General features: G+C 32.2%; 1 long non-coding RNA gene across 1 annotated transcript; it reads left to right on the top strand.

The window, feature by feature from the left end:
- The first annotated feature begins 8747 nt into the window (after window positions 1-8747).
- LOC120089219 lies at window positions 8748-10428 on the top strand. Its single transcript, XR_005485097.1, has 2 exons — window positions 8748-9207; window positions 9358-10428. It is a non-coding gene; the product is annotated as an uncharacterized LOC120089219 (long non-coding RNA).
- Window positions 10429-10757: the final 329 nt, after the last annotated feature.

Here is a 10757-nt window from a genome sequence, read left to right as displayed (position 1 = left end):
TCAGGTTGTTGGGGTTGATGCCATAAATATCATAGGTCTTGTAGTTTGTAATTATATTGTACAAACAGTTTATTTATTTAATAAAATCTGAGGTATTTTATACGAAATTTAGTAGCATTAACCCACAAAACCAATAAACAAACATCCAAGGTTACCTTTTATAGCTTAAACATGTATGAAGAGACATATAGGTGGATTGTGTTTAAGTGATAACATGAACGGTCTATAGTAGATAGATAAGGTTGGGTACCTTATCCTATTAACGTTACGAATGCGGCCTGCTTTGCAGATGTTACAACTGTTGTAAAGTTCTATAAATGATCTTATCCTGATCATTCATATAGAGACATATGAGCGGGAGTATTTTATACAAAAAGGTTTGTATAAGACCGGACCATGAAATGAATAGTTTCATTATATAACACCGTTAAAGTATAGGCTTACATTTCACCACGATGACCATAGGTGACATGACCTGAATCTTGAGTGGGTTGTGAACTCCTGCATATGAAGGCGGTCATTTGATTTGCATGGGTGAGAATGGCTAGTTCGCCGACTCAATATGCCTACCATTTTGGGGATTCGTTTGATTAGGGAGCTAAGAACACAGATACACAAGAAGAAATTCACTCATTCTCTAATGTTGAGGTAAGTAAATAAATTGCTCTCTAAGGGCTGATTCCAGAGCTTAAACTGTTGGAGTTGATGTCCTAAATCTCGTAGGGTCTTATAGTTTGTAAACATTATATGAACAAACTCTTATGTGATTAATAATATATGATATTTTTATTCACTTTTTCTATAAAATATGTGATATTTTAGTTTTATTAACCACAAACCGATAAACTAACATTCAAGGTGGTTGTTGTAACTTAAACATGTATGTGGAGACATACAGATGGATCATGTTTAAAGAATAACCTAAATAGTCTGTAGTATATGGATAAGGTTGGGTACCTTATCCTGGTGACACTATAAGTATGGCCCACTTTGTAGGTATTACAATTGTTGTAAAGTGCTATAAATGATCTGATCCTAATTATTCATGTATTAGACATGCGAGCGTGGAACTCTATATAAAGGAGTTTGTATAAGTCCGGACCACGAAATGTTTAGTCTCATTATATAACATCGTTCATAATAAAGACTTTTGTTTCACTAGGATGACCATAGGTAACATGACCTTAATCCTGAGTGAGTTGTGAACTCCTACCTATGAGGGTGATCCTTTGAATTGTATGAGTGAGAGTGGCCAAATCACCGACTCAACAAGCTTATCATTTTGGGGATTCGTCTGATTGGGGAGCTGGGAATACAGCTACACAAGATGGAATTCACTCCTTCCCCGAAGCAGGGGTAAGTAGATAAATTGCTCCCTTAAGGGCTGATTCCGGGTCTTGAATAATGTGGTGCCACATCCTCTCCTGGCTCGAGACGGGTTTAGTCATAGTGGGACTATGATCTATTGTTCATTAGAGGAATCAGTGGTACTTAAGGAGTTAGATGTAACTACAAGGGCAAAACGATAATTTGGCCCAATTATACTTACGAGCAATTTGTGAAGGGTCATCGAACTGTTGATTGGTTATATCCAATGGACACATAAATATATTTGTAGTATAAAGAGTGTAGCTGTCGATCTTCAGTGGAGTGTCCGACAGTTAACAGATGGTGGATAATGTAATTAAAGAGTTTAATCAGTTATTCACGTACCGTTGGAGCTTCAAGCTAGTGGTCTATAAGGTCCCCTTGGTAGTTCAAATGATTTAGTTGAGAATCAGTTTTTGGGTTATTTGAAATATTCAAATTAATAAGAGAGAATTTAATTATATATGATATAATTGGCATAATGTTTTTGATACATTATAGTTTGATTGGAAAAACAAATATTTGAATATGATTCAAATATATTTTCTATGAATAAGATTTATAGTTGTTAAATTTAATATAAATATGATTTATATTAAATACCAGAAAATAGAGAAACGAAATTATAGATTATATTGAATATGATACAGTAATAAAATTATAGGTATATGTTCTATTTGATTTAACATATAGTTTAATATAAATATAATATGATAAATTAGTTATCATATTTATTTATATTATTTTTTTATTTTTTTAATAATAACTATCCTATTTTCTCTTCAACCACCTTAGTGGGTGGTTATTCAATTTTGTGGCAAAAGGAATAAAAGAAAAAAGTTTCTCTTCTTCCTTCTAAGGCTAACGTGATTTTGCAAAACGATTGAACACATATCTGTACAATTGAATTTTATAGAAACGTTCTGTCTTCTTCAATCTTCTTCCTCCAAAACTCAAACAATCTCTCCTAACCAAAATAGTTAGAGCCCACCACTCCTGGGTTCTTACCCTGAGAATACCAAATGCTCATTGTGGTAGTGTCCTCTCTGTTTGGTTCGTGAAGTTCTTGAAGAAGGCCCTCAAGAAGTTGCTAAGTTCGAGGCTCGTGACCGTTCGGGGGAATTACATGAAGAAAGGTTCTTTACAGGTGATATCTCTTAAACCTTTTTTCCTTGTAAAAAGCATGTTGTAATTTGTTTATGAATGCATATTTTGTATGTTTACTATGAATTTAGTTTTCAATAAAAATGGAACTTGGACGATTCGCCTCCACTCAAGGTCTCCTTTAAAATGAGTTCCTTCAATAAACAATGTGGCCCACACCCATTCTTGGCTCAGAGGGGTTTGGTGATAGTTGAACTATGACTTATTGTTCATTAGAGGGATCAGTGGTACTTAATGAGTTAGATATAACTGAAGGAACTCTTAAACAAGAGTATCCATGAGCGGATGCAGATCTTTCCAATTTCATTGTGACCGAATTGCCACACATACATTCTAACAAGTAGATATGCATTGTAACACTAATTATAGGCATGCTTTAAAAATTAAAATACAAAAGACTGAGTGAACATACCAGTTGAAGACTATCTTCAATCGAACTCAATCCGGCAGAAGCAAACTCCTCTACACTTCTTATCGCCCAACAAACAGTCGCTTAACAGCACCAGGTCATCTAGATGAATGACAGTGCACAAACTAACAACAACCGAGGACGACACCACCACTCGAAGCCCTCGGTATTCTCGGAGTGAAAATCCAAACGGTGGACTTTGATGGAATTGGTAGAGGGAGGAGGAAAAGACGATCGTGTAGTACGGATAAGCAAGTGGGAGATAGTAGATGACTATCTTATAGTTGAGTGCTTGTCGTTTAGGAAAAGGTACATTATCGTGTAGGTTTTACTAAGTGATCGTCTAGCAAATAGTAAGCAATTGTTTAGGTTTTCTCAGCGCGCTAAGTGATCGTTTAGAAATCGCGTGTGATCATTTAGTGCGCGGGTGTGCGATTGTTTAGCACGATGGGTGCTATCGCATAGGCTCTCAACGCTAAGCGATCATAAAGATTCACACCGTGAGCAAATTTCTGTGTGTCTTACCAAAATGAAACCAATTTTCATTTTATTCTTCAATTACAAGAACCGAATTCAATTTTCCCACTTTCGCACGATTCCGGAGAAATTTTTGGCTAATTATCTCATAACCGTCTAATTAATTAGTTAATGAATATAATCATATTATCTTCTTAACCTATAGTTTGATATCATATATCTACTATAGTAATTTCTCTTTTACTTGATATAAACCATATTTATATCTAATTTCCTCCAAAATAATGTATCTCATACATTTAGTCAATTATATCATATATAATTAATCAGTTCGATTATATCATATATAATCGAACTCCTTCTTGTCAATTTGAACATTTCAAACTGACCCAAAAACTAATTTTCAATTTTATCCAAGCTACCAAAGGGACCTTATGGACCTTTGGCTCGAAGCTCCAACGGTACGTGAATAGCTGACTAAACCCTTTAGCCATGAGATCCACCATTCGTTAACTGCCAGGCATTCCACTAAATACCAATAGTTGAACTCTTCTTACCACAGATATATTTTTGTGTCCATCGGATATAATCAATCATGAGTACGATGATCCTTCATATATCCTCATAAGTACAGCTGAGCCAATTTACCATTTTGCCCCTGTAGTTACATCTCACTCCTTGAGTACCACTTATTCCTCTAATAAACAATACGATATAGTCCAACTATGTGTGAACACCTCTCGGGCCAAGAGAAGGTGTATGGCACCACATTGTTCAAGCCCTAGAATCAGCCTTTAAGAGAGCTATCTATCTATTTGCCTATGCATCGGGGAAGGAGTGAATTCCATCTTGTGTAGCTGAGTTCCCAGCTCTCAAATCAAACGAATCCCCAAAATGGTAGGTTTGAGTCGGCGACTTGGCCACTCGCACCCATGCAAATCAAATGACCGCCCTCAATAGCAGGAGTTCCCAACTCACTCAGGATTGAAGTCATGTTACCTATAGTCATCCTAGTGAAGTGAAGTCTCTGTCATGAACAGTGTTATATAACAATACGTTAACACTTCGTGGTCAGGTCTTATACAAACTCTTTATATAGGACACTGCCGCTCGTATGTTCCCTATATGAATGATCAAGATCAGACTATTTATGACAAGTCACAACACTTGTGACCATTCTACAAAGCGGGTCGCACCCGTAGCGCTACTAGGATAAGGTTTTCCTCCTATATTCATATACTACAGACCTTTTGGTTATCACTTAATACATGATCCACTTATATGTCACCACATACATGCTTAAGTTACATACAGATAACCATAGATCTTAGGTTTATTGGTTTGTGATAAAGCAAATAAAACATTTAACTCAGCAAAATCAAGATGTGAAGTAAATATCATATATTATACAGCACAAGCGTTCGTACAAACTATTTACAAACTACAGGACACGAGACGTTAGAGCATCAACCTCAACAGTAACTATTGGGGCAAAACAGTAATTTTAGCCCACTGTACTTACAAGCAATTTGTTACGAGCCATCGCGTTGTTGACTGGTTATATCCAATGGACACAGAAATATATTTGCAGTGCAAAAAGTGCAGTTGTCGGTCTTTAGTGGAGTGGACCAACAGTTAATGGAAGTTGGGTAATTTAATTAAAGGAGTTTAATTAATTATCCAAGTACTATTGGAGCTTTAATCTACATGTTCATAAGGTCACCTTTGTAGCTCATGAGAATTAATTTTTTATTAATTTGAATTGTTCAAATTAATTTAGGGATTAATTATATATGATATAATTAATTTAAATTAATTATATGTGATATAGTTAACATAATGTATTTGATACGTTATAATATAAAGTTATTTGAGATGATATAAATATTTGAATATGATTCAAATATTAATTATATGAATTGGATTCACATATTTAATATAAATTTAATTTATATTACATTTCATATATTATTGAGAGAATTCAAACTATAAGTTATGTGTTATATTCTATATAACATATAGTTTAATATATACTATATGATAAGATGGTTATCATATATATATATATATAGTCGATATTCATTCTTCCAAAAAGCCATATACTGTCTATGGTTTCAGTGAAGGCCTCTCCCATAAAACAATTCATCTCTTCTAATTTTTTTTCTCTCCCAAAATCAATAGAGCCCACAAAACTCTTGTAATTCTCATATCCTAAGGATAATACAGAGGATTATCTTGTGGTGGTGCTCAACAAATTGTTTCGATTTTGTTGTTTATCTTTGGGAGTTCGTGATTCAAGGAGATTCAAAGTATTCGTGACCAATTAGACAAGGAACTCGTGAAGATTTCATTGTCTTCAAAGGTCAGTAATCCAAACCCCAAATTTCTTCTCTGTATTGTTGTTCTATGCATGTTTTAGTTTGTTTAGAATGCTTGGACTATGAATTTTATTTTTCTATGTGAATTTGAAAATTGGGAAACAATCTTGCTTCCGTTGCCGGTTTTCACAAACCATCACAGGTGGATTTTGACATCGAGTTTCCATGACAAATAATTATTGTCATTAATATCAATGACTACGAATTCTAATTTTGATAAGTGTTGTCATGGCATCACTATCACAAAACATTGTTTTTATATTAGAAATTTAATATGTACTAAATATACACAATTTAAAAATTTTAATTTATTAATTATAACAAAGAGAAGAAAAAAAAACTGACCTACATTTAGGACCAACCTTCAACAATGGAAGTCGTGCTGATAACGTGTTGTGAAATTGGAGAGCACAACGGGAACATGAATATGGAGAAAATATAATATAATAATAAAAAAATAATAAAATAAAATAACTAAAATTATGAAAATTGGATAATATGAAAAATTGAGTGGAATTTTAAAGTGGATTTCTCATCAATGTATGTTATTTCAAGATTCACCAAATGTCACTATTTATATGCAAAATGACAGGTAGAAAAATGACATTTGACATTAGAGACTAAGCATGAACATCTAACACCTATTTATAATATTTATAATACATAGTTTTTTATTGTAAAAAACAAATACATAGTTTTTATGACCATCGTTTTAAAGAAAGCAGAATTTAAAACACAAACGTCGTTATTATAAAATGCAATTAATACAACACTGATCCTGAATTGTGAAGTAAATGGAATTAAATATATTAAAAACGCGTTGAAATGTAAAAGTTGACAATATTAAAGCTGAACAAATAATTGATGCTTTATTCAAAATAATAATAATAATAATAAAGAGAAAAATGTATCTTCTTGGTGAATAGGTGTTAATTACGCTTTTAATTCTTAAATTTCAAGTTTAATCTCAACTTAGTTCTTAAATTTTAGAATATTATAACTTTATCCTTAAATTTTAAATTTGTTTCAATTTATTCCTTAGATTTCAACATTTATACTTCTAGGATTAGGTACATTCAAAAGTGATGTAAATTTTTATTAAATGTTAGGGGGTGTTTAAAAAATTTGATGACTCGAAAAAGTCGATCATCGACCAACCTAAAAAGAGTTGATATCCTAACTCAAAATCACACAGATTAAGTTAGGTTGGGTTCGAATAAATTTTATGAGTCAGGTTCATCGTTAGTTCATCTAAAATAACCCAAACCAACCACCCATGAACCAACCCCAGCTTGTTATTGACTTTAAACTGTATATTATTTATGATACAATTAGATATACATATATTTATTTCAGTTTTATTTAATTTCATTAGTTTTTTTGGATAATTTTTTTTCTAACTCATAAAAATAGTTTTTTTAGCGCTTTGAAAATATATTTTACATTATATAAATTGTAATTGAGATTCTTCTTAATCATAATTCTATGAAAATAATTAAATCAAATTTTTGCATATTAACATTTTACTTCATTTCAGAACAAAAAAATAAATAATTAATCCGAGCAACCCAAACCAACCCAATCCAAATAATTCATGGTTGGGTTGAGTTTATTTTTTAATTAAAGTTATTTGGGTTAAATAAATTTAAAATCCGAACAATTGGGTTGAGTTTAAAAAAAAATCTTTTAACCTATCTAACCCAACCCATGAATATACTCCTATTAAATACTCACGTTTGTCTATTGTGTTAATGTATATTAATTAATTTAAAATAATTACGAAGTGAAATTTTTAAAATTCATTTTAATAGTGTTGCAATTAATTTTAATTTATTCATTTCTTATAAATTAATGAATAGACATTAATATTTAATATTAAAAATAAATATTTGATGAGAAATTGAGGTTAAAAGTGTAAGTATTGAAATCAATGAACCAAATTGAAACAAAACTTAAATCTCAAAGGTAAAATTGTAGCATTATAAATTTAAAGACTAAATTGAAATCAAAATTAAATATAAGAACTAAAAATATAATATTTTAAATGATATATTGGGCTTCAATTGAAGAAGTGGGCCTTAGGGCCCGGTTAAAACAGCGTTTAATGAGTAAAGAAGGAAAATTTCGCAGTAAATAACAAGAACTTCACTCAGAGGACCATACGAAAGAAGTAAAAAAAGGAAAAAATGGTCACGTTTTTTAACAGCATTAGAAAAACAGCTATCAATTAAAATCACAAAGTTTGGTATACATATCATAAACAACATGAAATATGTTGACTTGGTAGAATTTTCTTGAATTCCATGGTGAATTTTATGTTGTATTTTTAATATTTATCTTTTTTTTTTTAAGTTCAATAATAAAAAGAAGTTTGTTTTGTAATTAAAAGGAAGAAAAGAAGAAAAGGTAGGAAAGAAAAGAAGAAAAAAATAATGAGGATGCCAAAGGATATCATGGTCCATTTCACCTTCTTTTTAATACTATTAATCTTTATATTTTAAAATTTGTTCAATCTTAGTATCTTATATTCAAATGTTTAATTTTAATTCTTATACTTTCAATAAAAAAAAAAAAAAATCTATCGCTTGTTTATTATTACTTTATACAAAAACTTTTTATTGTCTTTCACATGGACATTTTACACATTATTGCATGAACATTTTTGTTATTATTTAGTCAATTATGATAAAAATTAATCTTAACAGATTAAATTTACATTGCTACAAAATCTACATTACTTAAAACTTGTAGTTTTTAATTACTTGACGTTTCTTTTGACAAAAAAGGTCAATTAATGATCTTTTAGAAAAAAAAAATGTCAAGCAATAGAGTTAAAAGAACGGAGAATGATGAAATGTTTCGGATATTTTCACGCGAACCATTACTTGACAAGTTTTTCGTGTCGAGTAAAATATAAAAAATAATTAACTTATTATTTTAAATAAGTAAAATGGTTAAATGCCCTAAATTGAAACTCCTCCTTCCTTGGTTTCTCTCTTGCAACCCCCTTCCCCTCCGAAACCTTCTCTTCGCAGCACCCCACCAGCCCCAGCCGATTCTCCCTCTTTCCGTTGCCGGCAGCTGACTAGCTCCTCCCTCAGCCACCACCCTCCAGCGTCCAGTCGAAGTTGTCCATCGCCGTCGAGCCCAGCCGTTTGTGTAACAAGACGTCGCCGCTCGTCTCCTTCGTCCAAGCCAGAAGGAGCGTTCGCTACTCGCCGTTCGCGCCGACCAGACACCGCTGCACATCGTTTGGAGTCGCCTAACCTTGCGCCAGACGTCGTTCGCCGTACAGCCGTGCTGCCCTTGTTCTAGATCTAGTTAGTCCTCCATAGGATCCACTGTTTTCATCCTCAACCATCGCCGTTCCTTGGGATTTTTGCCAGATCGTGGAGTTGGGTGAAATTTTGGGTAAGTTGGGTTCCTTTTGGTGAAGTTAGTGGGTTCTTGTTATTTTTCTCTACCCATTGGTCTGGTGTGAGTTTAATGTTTGGTCGGATTTTAGATTTGGGTTGAGACCCCTCAAATTAGCTTATATCTACATTGAATTTTGTGTTTAAGGCTCGAGTGAAGCATCAATTTGAGCAAACAATTCGAGTAAGCCATTTTTCATGAATCTGAGGGCTTGTTAGTCTAGGAGTTAACCATGAAGAATTTTAGCATCTTCTGTAATGATTTGCTTGTTTGAATGTTTGATGATGAGATTGATTTTGAAGTGTTGGAAGGAGTTGAGTTGCTGTCCAATAGGTTTGAGACCAATCTTGGCAAGATTTTGGTAAGTTTGGAGGTTAGTATTAATAGTTCTTTGTTACCATTGAAGTATTGGTCTAATAATTGAGTTAATTTCAATTTTTGATGTTCAATTCAAAGATTTCAAGGGATTGGAGCCACTGTCCAGCAAAGTTATCGATGTTTGGATGTTTTGATGTATTGGGGTCTTGAAACTCTTTTGGAATTCTTATATAGTTGCTGGAATTTGGGTATGTAACCATTATTATTGAACTTTTCGTAGGTTGGATTACTTAGTTGTAGTTTTGAAGTGACATTCAAATCAAGCCACACTTTGGGTAATCTATTTAGAGTTAATTAGTTATTTTGGTGAATAAAATTTTGAAGAAATTTTTTATTGCTGGTAGATAAGATTGGGCTTCCAATATTCTCTTCTACTTATTTATTCCTGTATTAGCTTTCCATTAGATATGCACTTTAATTGCCTTTATAGAGGGATTACAACTGTGTCAAGTCGCTTTCGCTTGAAAGTTGTGAAAGTTGGGGGAAAGGTTTCTGCATTCTTTTATTTTAAATTTTAGCATATGCTTGATTTGTTGATAATCTTCTTCTTCTTTATTATATTTTCTCAAATCTCTCTCATCTTCCTTCGTTTTGCAGCAAAAGGTAATTGTTCCTCCTGAAATTGGATATGGTCAAAAGAGAATGAATAAAATCCCAATAAGTCCCTAACTTTTAAGTTGTAGATATTTTTTTAAGTTTCGAGTATGATATTTTTCCATTGCATAAAGGAAGCCAATCATGTACATTTTTCCTTGTGCATGACTTTTTGTCATTGTTATATCTTGACACTTATTTCTATATTTTGAAATTTAATGTTATCACCATTTATTTTATTTTGCAGGTTGACTTGCTTAAACATGGCTTGTCTGACCCTTAATTCTCGATCTTTAGACTTCAAAACTCAATATATAAATTAAATAATGTACTTTGTTGAGATGTTACTTATTAAACAATTTGTGTCACTTTTGTGTTTGTTGAAAGTTGAGTTTTGTATACAAAAACAATTTTTAGTGAATATATTGAGTTGATAGATCTTACATGTATAATGTTTATTTAGTTGATGTAATTGTATCGTTGGAATATAGATAGAAAATGAGAATATCAATTGGGACATTTAATTTGAAAGAAAAAAAAGACATATACTTGACAAATAAAAAATGTCAAGAGTT

This window comes from Benincasa hispida, chromosome 10, assembly GCF_009727055.1.
Source record: "Benincasa hispida cultivar B227 chromosome 10, ASM972705v1, whole genome shotgun sequence".
Classification (NCBI taxonomy): domain Eukaryota; kingdom Viridiplantae; phylum Streptophyta; class Magnoliopsida; order Cucurbitales; family Cucurbitaceae; genus Benincasa; species Benincasa hispida.
The sequence above is the reverse complement of the archived record's forward strand: the minus strand, read 5'-3'. Positions and strand labels throughout refer to the sequence as shown.